Source organism: Ciconia boyciana, chromosome 24 (assembly GCF_034638445.1).
Source record: "Ciconia boyciana chromosome 24, ASM3463844v1, whole genome shotgun sequence".
Lineage (NCBI taxonomy): Eukaryota > Metazoa > Chordata > Aves > Ciconiiformes > Ciconiidae > Ciconia > Ciconia boyciana.
This window is the reverse complement of record NC_132957.1, coordinates 5,358,656-5,375,258: the sequence shown is the minus strand read 5'-3', so window position 1 is coordinate 5,375,258 and position 16,603 is coordinate 5,358,656. Positions and strand designations below refer to the sequence as shown.

Here is a 16,603-nt window from a genome sequence, read left to right as displayed (position 1 = left end):
CACACGCACGTACCGTGTGCGCACGCGCGCACACGCACATGCCCTGCGCACACGCGTGCCGTGCCATGTGCACACGCGTGTTCCTGCCTGCCCGTGCGCCCCGGCAAGCCCCCCCGCCGCCGGTGGGTGCCCCCCGCCCCTCGCTGCCAGCGCGGGCGGGTGTCCCCGTGGGGAGGGGGTGGGAGCGCGGTGCGTGCGTCATCATGCCTGTTGCCATGGAAACCATCTGCTCCCCGGGCGCGGGAGCCGCGTGGGCACGCGGGCGCGGGCGGGGGGGCGGCGGGGGGAGCGGGGCTGCGGCAGGCTGCAAGGGCCCCGGCAAGGGCACGGCTCCGGGGGATGGTCATGGCTCCCGGGGGCCATCACGGCTCGTGGGGATGGTCGCAGCTCTGCGGGGATGGCCCCGGCTCCGTGGGGACGGCCCTGGCTCCCTGGGGACAGTCCCGGCTCCGTGGGACGGTCCCGGCTCCACCGGGATAGTCACAGGTCCATGGGGACGCTCGGAGGTCCGTGGGGACAGTCACAGCTCCACAGGGATGTCATGGCTCGCTGGCACCGGCCGTGGGAACCGCTCCCGTCCCCACGTCCCTCCCGTGGGCCGGGGGCAGCTGGGACCTTCGGTGGGCACCAGGGCAGGAGAGCGGGACGGGCACACGCGGGCGCGGGGACGCTTGGTGCCGGTCCTCTCCCACTGGGACCCCCTAGGGCCCCCCGGGGCTGCGGAGGCCCAGGCAAGGGTGGGGGGCTCCCAGGTGTTTGGAGGGGGGGGCCCTGGGCACCGTCACACCAAAACTCAGGACTCGTGTGCCGAGACCCCCCCAGTGTTTACAGCGGCCCTGCCACGCCTTCAGCTTGGGGACAGAAAATCTCTGTCCCTGCATTCCCGGGTCTCCTGTCCCCCATCTCTGTCCCCCCACCCTGACCAGTGCAGATGGGGACCCGTGCCCGTCGAGTCATCACGGAGCAGGAGCGGCTCTTTGGGGGCCCACGGTCCTGCTGCAGCGTGGGACAGCACCAGGATGTCCCTTGGGATGTGCCTAGGGATGCTCTTGCTCTCAGAGAAGGTCACTTGCTCCCAGGAGGGTCTGGGTGGCTCTGGCCACTGCAGCCCCCTGTGCCCAAGCCTGGCACCCAGCGGCCGTCAGACCACCCGGGCCGGGGGCACCCTGACCCCCCCGCAACCCAGAGCCGGGAGCCCTGCAGGTGCCGGCGCAGGCCGGTGCAAGCCGGTGCAGGACCGAGATGGGCGATCCTGGCAGGGTGCCTGGCGCTTCCCCCGGGCCTGGGGTTTTAAACACGCCTTTCCTGAGCGTTAATTAGCGAGCGGTGGGACGAGCCGTGGCGCAGCCGTTTCCCGTCGCTCCCCCAGCCGCTGAGGAGCCGTCGCTGCAGCCCGTGGCCATAAAAATGCTTAAAAGCACAAATCCAGTGTTTGGGACCCAAACCAGCTCTTGGCGCCATGCGTCACGCTGGGACCCAGTGGCTGTGTGGGACATCGGCCCCTGTGTCCCCCCCCAGGGAGGGCAGTGGGGGGAGGCTCCCGGCAGCGCTCGTGGCCCTTGCACCCCTCGAGGTGCCAACCCAAAGCCGGGGGGTTCCCCACGTTCCCCCAGCGTGTGTCCGGTGCAGCTCCAGCTGCGGCCAAAGTGGCTTATAACACCGCGGGCGAGGGCATATGGGAGCAAACTGGATTAGGGGGGAAAATCAGCCTTCTTCCCACTAACAGGATTATTGGGTTTTCAGCCCAACCTCAGCACAGCTGCTGGCGAGGGCTGGCGGGTGCCTGGCAGCGGGGCCACGTCCCCCCCGGGGGGGGGGAGCCGGTGGGGACAGCCCAGACCCAGCGTTTCTCCATCTCAGTTCGTGCTGGGATTGGAGCTGCAACCGGTGCATGCTGGCGTGGCCCAGCCGCGCGCCAGCGCAGCACTGGGATGTGCTGGGAAGCGCTGGGGAGCGATGGCTGCAGCATCCTCTGCCCCTCCTGCCCCGGGGACATGGCTCTGTCCCCCCACGGTGACTCTCGTGGGGGACACCAGGCCCCCCTCACCCCACCAGTGCTGCAGCCGGGAGCCAGGCACCACCGGGACCCGGCCGGCTGTGTGCTCACCCCGTGCCGGTGGCAGCTGGGGGAATCAAAGCCTCAATTCATGGCCGTGCCGGGCCAGCGAGTGTGATTTCCTGCTCCCCCAGCACTGCCAGCGTGACTCCCGCCCGCTGCTGATTCATCCCCCTGGATTTTCCCCTCGCTGCAGAGGGAGAGCGGCTCTGCCAGGGCCCGGGGCAGGGGGGGGATCGGGGCCGCAGCCCCCCGGCACGCAGGGCTGGGCAGAGCCCATCCCCTCCCAGCGTAAGTTAGAGCAGCCGCAGGGCTGCTGCACCCAGGGCCGGAGCATCGGGGGGACTCAGGGAGGACAGCGGGGTGGGGGGCTCTGCCCAGGGGCACGGGCCCATCCTCTCGCCCCCACCCCATAGGCTGCCAGGCACTGCAGCCCCCGGGCTGGAAAGGCTCTGCCCGGGGGCTCAGGGGGTTTGGGGTGCCCCAAGTCCCGCAGCAGGGTTGCGGAGGGGGTTTCCAGGCCGGCCGGAGGCTCTGCCCCCCCACGCTGGAAAGGGAAGGGGAGGTGCACAGAAACGGGTGACTCAGAGCAAGATTCATCAGGAGGGACCCGGCAGCGGCGTCCTGTGGCCCGTTCTCTCCCTGGCTGGCTGGGGCCAGCGGCCACCGCTGGGCTCTGCCCCAGCAGCACCGTGACCCTCCGCGTGCCGTGCCCCCCGCCGCAGGCCGGTTGGAGCCCACCCGGCCGGCCGTGCTGCGTGGTGGGGGACAACGCCATGGCCTGGGGTGCCCAGGGACATCGCCCCTGCAGCGCTCCCCGCCATGGGGCTGGGCAGGGCTGCGGGGACAGCGGGCAGCGCAGCACCCCCATTTTTTGGGGGTGCCCCGGGATCTCGCGGGGGCACAGCCGGGCTGGTGCAGGGCCCCGGGGGGGGAAGCAGACCGGGGCGTTCCGGGGGGGATCTCGGGGGGTCCCGGGGGGCTCCGGGGTGTCCCGGTGCCTCGCGCCCCGGGGGCCACGTGCCGCCGCAGCGCATCCCCTCCCCGCGGCGCCTCGCTCATTAATATTAATGAAATGTTTACATGCGACCGCCCCTTTCCCCCGCCCCGCGCGCTGATTGGCCGCTACCCCCGCCGTTCCGCAGCAGACCCCGCCCCTTCACCGCCCTCCCGCCGCGCCGCCGTCGCAACCGAACCTGGCGGCCGCACCTAGCCCCGCCTCCCCGCCGGACCGCCCCCCGCGCGCCTCGCGGCGCCAGCGCCTATTGGCGGGCGGCCCTGCCAGTCGGGCGGCGGGGCGGGGGCAGCCCTGCCCGCGCCCGGCCGGGGCTGGGCAGCAGGGTGCGTTGCGCGGCGGCGCTGGTGTCTGAGGCGGCGGTTCCGCGCCTCCGCCCCTCGGTGCCCCGGCCCCGCCGAGACCGGTGAGGAGCCGCCCGCGCCGCGGGGACTGGGCGGGGGGCGGCCACCGGCGAACGGGCGAGGCCGGCCGGCGCAGGCCGCGGCCTGGCGGAGCCCCCGGCCCTGCCCGGGGCCCCTCGCGGCCCGCTGCGGCCCGGGCGGCGGGGCCTGGGGGGGCTGGCGGGGCTGGGCGGGGGGTGCCTGGGGCAGCTCGGGGGGTCCTGAGGGGGCCACGGACAGGGCGAGAGGGGCGGTGGGGCCGAGGGGGGCGATGGGGATAGGGGTGAGGGCCCTGAGGGGCCCGGGGGGGGCTGGGGTGAAGGAATTGGGGGTGAGGGGACCCCAGGGCAGGGGGCTGCGGTCGGAGGTGCCAGAGTGAGGGGGCCGTGGGTGTGCTGGGGCCCTGAGGGTTTGGGGCTGGCAGCGAGGGGTGCCTGGGCAGGTGGAGGGGGTGCTGGAGGCCGGGGAGGGTGCTGGCCCCGGAGGTGGAGAGGGGTTGGGAGGCCCCGGGGTGCTGGGGATCGTGTGGGGGGTGAGGGGGGAGTTGGGCTGGAGTGAGGGGGTTAGGAGGGTGCTGGAGTCCTGGGGTGCAGGGCTGGGAGAAGGGGAACCCCTGGGCAGGTCGGGGGGGGCGGGGGCTGGGGTGCGGGTTAAGGGGCTCCTTGGTGGGCAAGGAGGGCCCTGGGGGAGCCGGAGCTTGTGGTGGAGGAGTGAAGGACAGGGCTGAGCAGCTGGGAGGATCTGATGGGGATCCCTGAGTGCTGGTGGGCCGGGGGGGTATAATTTCTTCACGAGGATCGGCGCGAGGAAGCGATCTGGGGGTGTGTTTGGGGGTGGACGCAGAGAGGGGCTGTGCTCTGTCGTGGTGGGGGACCCCGAGGTCTTTGGGTGAGCTGCAGTGGGAGGGCGTTGGGTGGAAGGGGCTGTCGTGACGGAGGCGGGGGGCAGCGGGGCGTGTGGCTGGAGCTGGGACAGCGAGGGGCGTCTCGGGCTTTTGGGTGGATGAGATGAGAGGGGGCAGTCGTAATCGATGAGGGACACAGTTCAGCGCCAGCTCGCTTTGCAAGTTGGGTGACTTAACAGGGAGCGGGTCTAGACCCTCTTTTGGGGTTTAAATGGAGGTTGGGAAGCTTGTCAGAAGGTCTAATATCAAATAATCTTGTTTTTTCCATGCGTGAGTTAACGGTGGGTTGGTATAGAGAGGTTGTAGAGAGAAAGGGAGAATAGCTGGAGGAGTTGATGGCTGGTGAAGGATAGTAATGGTAGCCTGCCTGTTCTGGGCAGTACTGTGGAGGCATTAGTGAATTGTAGTGCATTGGTTATATAAAGGAGGGGTAGCTGCAGTATCTGGATTTTCTGTATTACTGAGGGAGAGCGAAGTAAAGGAGATAAGTGGGTGCCGCAGACAAAGAGAGAAATCTGACTCCTTCTTCTCCTCGTTTCTAAACAGAAGTGTGTGGAACGAAAAGCTGGATACTAGCGGGTGTCCTTTAGGAGGTTAAGGAAGGGAAGCGTATGTGTGTGTAGGTAAGCAGGGACTGGAAGGTGTCACGGTGCCTGGTTCAGGAGCTGGAGCTGGGTACCTGATCTCCTCTGTGGCTCATTTTCTTCAACAGTGCTGGAGCAGGTGAAGGATTTACCTCTGCTGGGCCATCGCCATCAGGCGTGGCTTTAAATAAAAGCCAAATGGACTGTGATAGAGCTGCATTCTGCTCTAAGATATGTTCTCTGTTACTGCTTGTAAATGAGGCAAGAAGTTATTGTGGCTTTTAAGGTGTTGAATTATCTTTAATGGGTTTGGGTTTTTTTGGGGAAAACTGACAACCTTCAGGTTTGTTTATAGCTGTAGGCTTCTTGTAAAACTGACCTGGACAAGTACAACTGCGGTGATTACTACCAGGAGAAAAGCTGACTTGTGGTAGACCACAGAAGTCAGTAACTTGATATTTAGGCAGAGTCTGTAAGTAAACTTGAGGCCTTTTAGGTAATTGCTTGGTTTTCTTAACTGCTTTTCAGAGACTACTTGCTTCCCAAGCACGTAGTACTGAAGTCAGACCTTCATCCTTTGGAGGTTTTGCGTGTCTTTAGCTTTCTGCTGTGTGGGACATCCCGTTGTGTGCAGGCAGATGAGCTGATGGCCGCTGGTTTGGGTTCCAAGTCAGCTGCATTATCATAAAGCAAATGCACGGGAGCTCTATGACTACATAGCACCATTTATCATATTCTGGTTGTAGCCAGTATGGGGGAAAACGCACCAAAAAAGCTGGATCAATATGTTTAAATAGAGCTTATTGTCTGAGAGGTTTTTCTTCTGCCATCTGTAGCTGTGAAACAAATGGAAATAGCTCTTTTGTGTGGCTGGAGTATTGTTGTGGATTTTAATGATTTACACAGGAGGCACATTTCAACATACCTACCAGTTTTTCTTCTGTATCCATCTCTTATCCCTGGATATAGTATTTAACTGGTATTACTTAAGGTAATTAATATTTTTTGACTCGAGAGTTGTCTTAGGAAGGCATTATCCCTCTTTGAAGGTAGGGGACACCGGGAGACTGACTTCTCTTGATTCAAACAGGCAAGAAGAATAATTCAGTGGCCGGGAGAGGAGCGTGTGACTTGGGAAACGTAGGTTTGTCCTCTGCTCATCACACTTCCCCTGTGGCCAGCTCAACTTCTGCCTTCCTGCCTTATTTCCTTATCTGTGAAATGGAGATAACTGCTCTGCCCTACCTCGTGGGCTGGGAGGTTGTCGTGCCCTGAAATTCGTTAGCATAACGAGGCGAGTGCCCGTCTCCCGGACCTGCGGTCCTGCTGCTTTTCCCTGGACTTGGCTCCAGAGAAACTGGACACTCTGCCCTTCGGAAAATACCGATCTTTATTACTGATAACTGCTGTTCTCTGCTTCCTTGCATGCGAGTGAGGCAGTAGAAGTTGTCGCCGTCAGTGACGGGGAATCATGGCTCTCCCTGCCAGAAGTTGTCCTGTTAGCACAGCGGTTAGTCTGCGGAGCCGTGGGGCTGGCCGAGCGCCAGCGCCTAACTAATTGCCCTTAGAATGGTCTGTTTTGGGCAGGGCTTGAAATAGCTGCTTGTCCACTCGCCAGCGGCTGGGGGAAGTTTTCCTTTACGTCTTCGTGAGGAGGTGAACGGCAGAACTCGAGCTGTCACTTAAAAAAGCACCTTCTTGCCCTTTTTGGCTGTGAAGATTAGCTCAGGTAGGAAAGATCGAATAGTTCGGTCGTCTTGGGTTTGTAGACCCCAACGCGGCTCTGAACTTGCCAGAGTTTCCAAACCGCTCTTCCAAACGCTGTGGGTAGCAGCAAAGCTGGCGAGAGGGATGGCAATCCTGCCGTGCTGTAGGAAGGCTGTGGGTGGATGACCCAAAAATGATGGCTGCATAAAAAGCAGGCTAAAGGTTTGTAATTGTTTGGGGATTCTTGCACGGGGAGGGTAGAGCAAGAGGAAAAAGGGCTTTATAAAATACACTGTCTCTATCAACGTAATAGTGGGTATGGTTTGAAGTCAGGTACCCAACTGTGGGTACCTGTTGGCGCTGGCTGGTAGATCCAGTGTTGGTTTCCCCATCTTTATGAGAAGTCAAAGGAATTGAGATGCAAAGGTCTAACGGTTGAACTTTGAGGTGGAAAGCTCTCTATAATTGCTCAAATATCACTCAAATTATTTAATCGGTTTAGCCACGGACCAGAAATCTTTCAGTGGGATCCTGTGCATATATAGCGAGTTTCAGAATTTCCCGGTTGTAGCATCTCTGACTTCTTTGGACATTGTCTGTGTCGGTTAGCTCCTCTTACCTGTTGCCAGATAATGTGATATATTATCTTTCTCTCTTATGGGTTTCCTAGCTTGATGTGCAGAATGTCGTAAGAAATTAAATTGGGAAGGGAAAAAAAACGAAAAGAAAATGTAAATCCAGTTCCCTCCTGCTGTGTGGTCTGACCATCATTGCATAAGGGCAGACCAGCAAAGCTGGAGAGAGCTTTTTTTAAAAAAAAATTAATTTGTTTTAGATTTACTTGCTTAGTTTGTATTTAAAAATAAATGGCTGGAACTTACAGAGCACTGGAAGAGCCAGCCCTTGCTTTTGGGTACCAGCTGGAAGCATCTGGTTTTGGTGGCCTTGTGCGTGTGTAAGCGATGGGCAGTTTGCTTCAGACAGCTCTGCTCCATCCCGCAGCGTTAGCTCTAGCCGTACAGATTTTACTGCTGTCACGTATCGGAGTCCCCTGTTACCGTCCGCTCGCTTCTGCTTTGTTCTGCTAAAAGGCCCTTTATTAAAATACCAGAACAAATAGGCTGTTGTGCAACACAACCATGTTTTCATTTTAAATACTATTTGCGAAAGTGAAAGTCGCTCTCAACAGTCTTCAAGTTTCTTGTATGTAAATTTTCTCTCTGGTGAACCCATCAATTCCATAAACACTTTAAAATATTCTTTGCCTTGTGCAATTGTGCTGACTGCTTTCGTCCTTCCTGCTGCTGCTCCTCCAAAATACCTGACAAGGCATGAACTAATTTAAAAACCAACGAAAAGTGGTCGCGACAACAAATTTGTTTGAAAAGGCTGAATGTAGCAATCCGTGGTTAATTCTCGATGCTGGTGGTGTTCAGCGCAAGCGGCTGTTGAGCGAGGGGAGCGGTTCTTCAGCTGAAGTAGGTTTAATCTTTGTTTTAAGGGGCGTAGGAGCTGGATTTTTCCTGGGAATGAGTTATGAATTCAGCTGATATTTCAAACTCGAACACGCCTGAAATCTCCAGTAGTTTTGGATTAGGTTTTTGTGAAATGGGTGGGTAGGGATTGGCTGTGATGTTTAAAAAAAAAAAAAAAGGGAGGAAATTCAGGCACACTGTTAATGCTGAGACACAAAACAGGAAATTTAGTTAAGGATTAAGCTCTTTTGTAATTTATTTTATGTTTTTCCCCCTTCCTTCTAACAGACAAGAAAAAGTTTTAAAGTACTCCAGCCTGTGTTGGTTCTGTATAACTGAAAATGTTTCCGAAGTTGCAGTTAAAGATATATCTTTTAATGGACTTTTAAAAAGCTGTAAAAGCTGAGAAACCTCAGTAACTCCAGCTTTGTTTTATTTTCATTCTACAGAAAGAGGGGGGAAAAAAAGCTAGAAAACGGACCATGTAAGAGTCATTTTAAAAATACCTCGCTCCTAATGAGAACGTACGAGTAGCAAAATCGCATCTGGCTTGGAGCCAGCGCTAGGACTGCGGTCCCGGGGATGGTGGAAGGATGTTCCTCCTCCCGACACCTCCTCGGTCCCGCTCAGGTGGCAGCGTGGAGATGACAGCTTCCTCTCATGGCTCCGGGGAGCAGCCAGCAAGTGAGATTGACATTCTGCTAATGTTCTCCAAAAGCTTTTTGTGTTGTTTTTTTTTTTTTTTCCCCCAACTTATCCCCTTCAGAAAAAATAAATCTATTTTTAAATATATAGAATAGTTTGGGGTTTTTTGAGCCCTGGAGGCTTTTTGTCCATTTCTGCCTCATCTGCTTGTAGAAAAATGCACAAGGTCTAAATGTTTCTCGTGTGTTTTAACCCTTTGCAGCTTGTCCTCCGATTTTTCTGCTGCAGTTCTGAAACTCGGAAAAGGTTCTCTGTAGACATACTGCAGAAACTGCTTTTAGGAGGTTGTTCCTGCTGTAGGCATGGCTATTCTCATTTCCTCCAGTCTAAGGGTAACTTCTTTTTTTTGCTGGCAAAGGATCAGTGTTCATGCTCAATAAATCATGACGTATCACAGCTTCTCTTTTCAGTTTCTCGCGATGAATTATGGTACAATTCCCAAACACAAATGTTGTGAATTTAATGTTACTATGCAACTTTTCTATTGGGGGGTGGGGGGGAAGGTCTGAGAGGCTCTTTTTCCGTTCCTTTTTTTAAAGAAAGATCCTTAGTTAAGGCCAAGAAATACGATCTTTTTGCTTCTAACTCTGGAATTATGTCAGTAAGTGTAATCTTAGCAGTGGATCCTCTTCTGGCCGGTGTGGGATTGAAGTGCGTGCGGTCAGTGGTGCTGGGTGCTGAGCAGACAGCTCCAGGTAACGCGTGTCCAATGATGAAAAGGAACTGGCATCGTTTTCAAGGAGCATCACGCTCCTTGTGTCTTGGGCAAGATGTTGGGAAACCATTTTTCCTGTAACCTGCAAGTGTCGTGAGTGCCTGCGGTGGCTCTGACGGAAAGCTCGTGTTACGCTAGCGTCAGGCAGGTTTAATTGCAGCTAATCCCAATTAAACATTGTCGTCATTCCTGTCGTTGAATCGCGTGTGGAGTTACGCTGTTGATCTTGACCTGTTGGCTTCCATCCTTGTAAGATACTGACTGGTAAATCTTGAAACAAAAGCGGTGCTGATCATCTGGAAGGATATTAAATGAGTTTTTGCAAAGTACGTGTTAAAGCTAGTAAATGGAGGTGGAATACGCCTCCTGGAACCAGCGTGTTTTCTGCTTAAGTACCGGAACTGTAGCTTAGAAATGGGGAAATAAATATTCAGTAAGTTATATTCTTTATAGATGAGATTTTTGAAAGTATCGGTTTTGAAAAGCAAGGATGGACGAGAAGAATGTACTAAAATAAAGAAATATTATCTAGCAGTTGAGAGCGGGTTGGTGTCCTAAGAATGGAATGAAGTTTGGAGATGAAACTGTGCAAGACTGGAAATTAAGTATTAATGGTCTTTAAACTGTATTTTTTCATGTGGTCAGGGAATCACTAAGCCTAACTTCATTGGTTTTGTTTTGTTGGTTTCTTGGGTGTTTGTTGGTAAAGAAGGAACACAGGAAATGTATAAGCGAAGAGGACCCTTCACCTTGTGCTCTTGTTGCTTTCTTGAGTCAGGTAAAGATAACTGCAGGTAGGATGGGATTAGATGCTGGTCAGTACAGTGATTTAAGGTAAGCAAAAGGGGCTTTTGTTGTGGATGGGACCTGGAGGTTGTTTTCAGGTGAATGTGACTGTAAGAAAAGCTCTCAGAGGCGTGTAAAAGTACTTGGAAACAAACTAACCTCTCATTGTGTCTTTCTCTTCCAATTTATAACCCCGTGCTGCTTTGCCTACAAATGTTTTTGAGAACTGTATGTTTTTTCAGAATATGGGTGTCTGTCCATCAGTAAACCTGTAAGTGCTGTCCGTTTGGATCAGGTCTGTGTTTCATTTGAGGTGGGACTGTGCAGCACGCCAGTCTTTTGGGAAACAAACTGATGATTCAAACGTACTCGGTACACATTCGGGCGCAGTCAGCAGTGTGAACACGGGTATCTTTTTATCTCTCAAGTTTCTCCTGCGGCCTCTTTTACTAAGTTGAATTTGGCTCCTAGCACTCCAGTATCCATCTGAAAGAGCTGTACTGTGCGTTCTCTGCTCGTTTGAATGAATTCATCTTTCCTGGTGCCGTGATGCCTGTTGTGTGGGGCAGCGAGCTCTAGAAAGCGTGTCCCCAGGAGGAGCTGCAGGAGCAACGGGTGGGTTTCTCTAATTCCATTTTGGTGAGTCCACAGACTATTCTGTGCATGTTAAAGAGTAAATCCCACCCTGCGCTCTGAAGGGGCTTGCTGCAAATATCTTTCTGGGAAAGGCAACAAAATCCCATGTTTTCTGCTGATTTACACTGCAGAGGTGCGATGCCAAATTCATTTGTCAGTGGTCAAATACATGGCGTTACCGTCCCTTGCAGAAACTTGTCGAGCTTAGAGCATTTGCTTTAAAGACTGATCTATTATTGCATATGATAAATAGCGGATACACTTCATAAAGATGTCAACAGAAAAATATGCAGCATTTTTAACATAGGACACTGGGGTGAAAAAAAGGATTTCACATTTGTTAGTATAGATATAACAGGAGCTGTTGCAAGTGACAGCAGTAGCTCTGCGCTCGCAGCATACCAATGCAGATGGAACTGGTTGGTTGCCAGATATTAGTCATGGGGCACACCTACTTTGGAAGAGTAGCCTGTGGGTTTAGAGAAGTAATTATTTTCTAACAGCCCTGTGGGGCACAAGCAATTCAGCTTATGGAGGACAAGGAAGGGCTTGCTCCAGAATGTTAGTTAAAAAATTGTGAGCATATGAGCTGCAGCTGGTGACGACTTGACTAGAATTTAATTTGCCCAGGCATTGTTCATTACAGGCATCGTGGAAGACATGAGCTTCTGAAGGCTGAAACAATTGCTGACCTGATACAGCTTCTGTGGCTAATTGCAATGGAAGTCGGCTCAGAAGAGCTGCGGTGGGCAGCCTTTCAACTGGTGCGGGGAAGAAGCTGAACTGCTCCGATTTCAGACCTTCTGGTCGATCGTCCAGCTTAGCCCTTCATCTTGCAGAGCTGGCTGCTTGTAGCAATTAGAGGCTCTCTGTGTTAGGGACCTTAGGGTGAGCGACCGAGAACAGCTCTAGCTGAACTGCAATGCTTGCACGGGTCAACATGAAGCTGAAAGAAGTCAGCGCTTCTGACTGATCACAAAATTCTTCTTTCTCTGATTGCTAATTAGATGGTTAACATTCTTTGCCTTATTATCCCACCCTCAGCTTTTCTTTCTGGGGAGCTAGGTTGACACTTTCTAGAGGCTCCTAAGGAGCGGTTAACTCTTACATTTCTTAAGTAGTCTAAAAACAACCTGCTCTTTTGGAGCATGTTTGTGAAAAGTATCTGTGGTGCCTACATGTGAAAAACAAAATTACATGCTAGATTTAACATTTTTGTTAGGAATACGTATGATATTGACTCAATCTTAATGTTAAGTCACATTTTACTGTTTCTTTCTGGTTTATGGATATTGCTGGGGACAATTCCAGCGTTGACTGGCTGTAGCTGTGACTTCTGAAGGACTACGTTGCCGGTCTGTTGCCAGAAGCCAAGTTTCTTGTCAGGATAGAGGGAATAGATGCTTTCCTACTTGCTGGTGAAGAATATCTTTGTGCTAGCCCAGGTAAGACTATTTGGCCCATTCCAGCAGGGCAGCGAGTGGGCTACAGGGCAGTGACTTTAATTTCATTTTAATAGTCTCACTGACCCCATGGGTTATGTATAAGAAAAGCCCATTAATGCAAGTAGACCCTGGAGAGGGTTCTTCACCCTCTTGCAAAACTTCTTAAAAATCCGTGATTTTTTATTTTTTTTTAAAGTCTGAAAAATGCTGTTCTCCTGTTATCTGGAAATAGTTCTCACCTTTGGAATAATATTGTTCGGCAGCGCTGGAGAGGCAGAGTGCTCAAAATAGCAGCAGCTGCCATAGGCCGGGATGGAGCGGAGTCGAGTGAGTTGTGTTGTCAGTCATGGGAACATAAATCCAATTCCACCTGCAGATGAGCATTCCCGAAATAGAAGAGGGTTGTCAACTAACAGAGGAGACGTATTGTGTGCATCTCTTTGGTGCACTGTTACTGCGCTCCCTTCGCACTGCATTAAGAAAAAAAAAAAATTAAAAGTTGCTGTGGTTTCGCTGTAGCTCAAGAGAGTAACCACTTCCTACTCTCTTCAGTAAATAACAGCTGGGAGAGGTTGTTTGGCTAATAACTGTGTACGCTGTTATTTTGTAGGTGAAATACAATCTGTCTGCAGGCAAACCACCCTGATTCAAAAATGTGCTGCTCCCTAATTTTTGGAGGGAAGTTCTGCTAGCCTGGGGAAGATGCAAATGTCTCCAGGAAGAGCACTTGGGGAAGGTTGGTGGAGGGGCAGGAAATCTTGTTTGAGGCTTAACAAAGCTAACTGCTAGCGGTGTAGGAAATTCTCCAACACCCTGAGCCGAGGGAGGGGCCGCAGGCTGGCAGGAGGGTTGCTGCCGCTGGAGGTAATGAAGTTCAGTGCCTTTCTGAATTTTTAACCATGAGGATCCTGGTGAGTGCTCCTGAGGCATTTCATGTTCAAAGTTCTCCCGTGCGCAGGCGTTTTTCCTGTAGTTTGAGAAGCCAGAGAGTCTCTGGTGCAGCTGTTTTTCTTTTAAGAGCTTCCTCAATCTGCTAACTTTCTGCATTTAACCATTTTTCCTTGATTTAATCATGTCATCCTTGAAACTGTTGTCCCCTGCATAAATAAAGCCTTCCTCCTTCATATCTTCCATGTGCAGACTGCTGTGATATGCTGTAATTATGGGTTCAAATTCCTGCGGGGACTGATTGTATCGAGCTAACCCGAGTGCTAGTGTCCGTGGATTGGGTTTTGGACCACCAGGCAGAGCACTGCGGCTGACTTCTGTTGAGAAGTTGTCCAAATGCTACTTGAATTTTTTTAAGTGCATACCAGGTAAAAATTAATCAAATGCAATATTTATTTTTTTAATTACTTCAGAAGGGCTCTGTGTTGGCTCTGTGTTTCTCTCCATCTTTCTCTTGTTGGCTGCTTGCTTGCTGTGAATGGTATTGCACTGTCAATTCCCATTCCTTCAAACCCAAGAAATGAGGGACCTGCTGACTTAACCTGTAGCCTTATGCTGATTAAAAATAAAATATAACGGCTGGGTGGGAAGAAGGATGGTCTTGGACGCTTTCCACTTAATTCTATAACAGTATTTGAGAGGCTTTTGTCCACAACTTCTGTATTTCTTCTGCTTAATGTTGGCCGATACTTGAGTTTGCTTGAGGTTGCATCTGACCAGGAGTATTTCCTCTTCCAAGTGCTGGTAGCACTGGGCAATCATAAATTGTAGAATTCTTAAAACTTTTTTTTTTTTTACATTTTAAAATACTAGGCACTTCACCCCGGGGCCTGCATCGTTATCTAGACCAAACTTAAGTGAGATTATTGAAGTCAAAAGCCATTTTCACTAGCAGTGTTTAATTTTGTCGAAGAATAATAGAGGATGATGAAAGTTGACAGTGCTCTTGCTCTTGGTTCTTATACCTTCCTTCAGGATAACAGCGTTATCCTAATTAGCATCCTAATTTACAGGTTGTTGTGGAACTAGTTGTTGGAGTAAGAAGTCAAGGAGCAGGTGAACCTGTTACGTGATCTAATACTTATTCCTAATGCCTGCGTGCATTTCCCGTAGACCGTAGGAAATGAGCATGATAAAGAATTCAGGGAGCAGAGCGCTTGCTGGCAGACTTGTCGCCAAGTGCTCTTTTCAAGGTTCTGTGAGCTGTATAAATGTGCTAGAAAAGAATGGATTCGTAAGTGAGAGCTCATAAATTCGTGACCTCTTTCACCCTTGCACCAAGAGCTGGCAAGTACCTCTCCGTGAATGTGAATTTGCTTGTTTCTTTGCGTGACCAGATTTACAGAAGATTCAGCTCTAATCCATTTCTATAAATATTATTAGTTTGCTTTCCTGGCTTATGTGATACTGAAATAGATCTCATTAGGAGTGGGCTTTCTGTAGCATTTGAAGGCTTTTTCAGTTTTCTACCAATAGTGGTTGCTGCTCCGATCTTACCAGGTTTGTTCATGCAATTCCGCCTTCATTAGCTGGTCTGAGCGAGGATGACCACGCTACTGCACGTAGGTGCTAAGAGGAGAGTTGAAATTACTTTGCTAGAAATCAGCTTGGCTCGCGGCATGCTGTGGACTCCCGCTGTCGTCTTCGGTGTGATGTGAACCATACTTGGTGTTTCAACGGTGGAAGGAGCATCACTCTGAGCTCCTGCCAAAGTTGGTCCATCGTGGGGGATGCAGGTTCAGATGACCTCCGTTAATCCCAGTGGCTGGGCAACAACTTGCTTTGCAACACGCTCAGCAGGCTCGTAGGTACCCTATATATCTGTATGGTTTTGGCTTTGCATCGTGGCTGTGGGTGAAGGGGGTGATGTTCCTGGTGGGTACAAAGGCAGAGCAGTAGTGATGCTCTGTCTCTGGGACAACAGGTTTTGAGAGCTTCCCAGGTCTGATCGCAGATTTTTAGGAGCATCAGCATGATTATAATGAGGCAGTTGAGATTTTTTTTCAACATCGGATTAGTAGGGAAGCAAACTATTGCTGCTTAAGATGCTTTTTAGAGCTTTTGATTAAAAGATACTGAAAAAGGGCAAAGTGTTATTCAGATACCCCTTTCTAAATATGGTTTTTAAAAAAGGCCTATTTCTATGATGTTCTCAAGCACAGCGTAGCGTTATGTTATGTGAGTAGTTCTTCTGTAAACAGAGGGCCTGGAGATCAAGAACAAATGGTAAATGGCTCTGTTAAAAACCAATGAACGTACATTTTGTTTTGCGGTGCCATCTCGTAATCCTAAGTCATTTTTCTTAATATTGCAGAGTGTGAAGCTGCGTGTTGAAAGCATTGCCATTTTGTTGCCCGCTGCTGCGGCTCAGCTGGGCAGGGATGGTGCTCTGCTGTGCCGTGTCGTGTGGGCTTTTGTCCTGGCGTTCGTGGAAAGCCAGCGAGTCCTGCGTGGCCAGTGGGAGATGCTTGGTTCTGCGGAGGCATCTTCTGGCAGAGAGCATCATGTTTACAGCTGGATACAGGGCCGGGGGTTATTGCGTGATGGACAGAGCGATGTTTTAGCTTCAGGAAGCAAAGACAGATATGGTTGCTGACGTGCTGCTGCCTTTTTCATAGTCTTTTAGACTTTTTTACACTTAAATTTGTTTAGAACCTGTCTTTGAACGCTAGGTCTATTTTAATAGGGTGTTTTTGGCAGGGGGTGAAGTGATAAAGGTACTGAAAAGGAAGGGTTTCGTGAGGATGATGCAGATGGCACTTCTGATGCAGCCTTTCTCCATGCTCATCCATGGAGTCTACATACCTCTGGTAGCGCAGAAAAAGAACAATTTCTATCAACTTGAAATGGTCTGGCTTAGTTCTGTTTTATTTCACGTGTTACATCATCAGGCTCCAGCTGCAGCAACCTCCCCTGTGCTCGCTTACAGCTGCTGCTTCAGAGGCTTTCTCGGGAGGGGGCTCGAGGCGGACACCCCTCCTGGATGGAGGCGTGTGGAAGGAGGGTCTGGGAACCTTGTGCCTGTTCAGCAGCTGAGGGGTTTTGCTCTCAGCAGTTGTCTCTGGATTTTAGCCCAGAGAGTAGGGTTGATACACAAAAGGGAACAAATATCTCTCTGTTCCAGTACGCGGGCTGATAGATATTGATGCCTTGTGGGCTGGACTGGAGTGAGTCTAGCGGGTGTCTTAATGCAGAAGATTTCTTGGAAGTGTAAGAGGACTTGACATTTTTCATGTTGTCTTAG

The 16,603-nt window shown here is 51.9% G+C and overlaps 1 protein-coding gene across 5 annotated transcripts in view; it reads left to right on the top strand.

Annotated features, from left to right (window-relative positions):
* Positions 1-3,358: 3,358 nt before the first annotated feature.
* GNG7 (G protein subunit gamma 7) overlaps positions 3,359-16,603 on the top strand; it is an 81,201-nt gene continuing 67,956 nt past the window's right edge. For all 5 annotated transcript variants that reach the window (XR_012039631.1, XR_012039630.1, XM_072845902.1 and 2 more), the window contains exon 1: positions 3,359-3,477. The gene's annotated coding sequence lies outside the window, so the exon portion shown is untranslated. The remainder of the gene's footprint in view (positions 3,478-16,603) is intronic.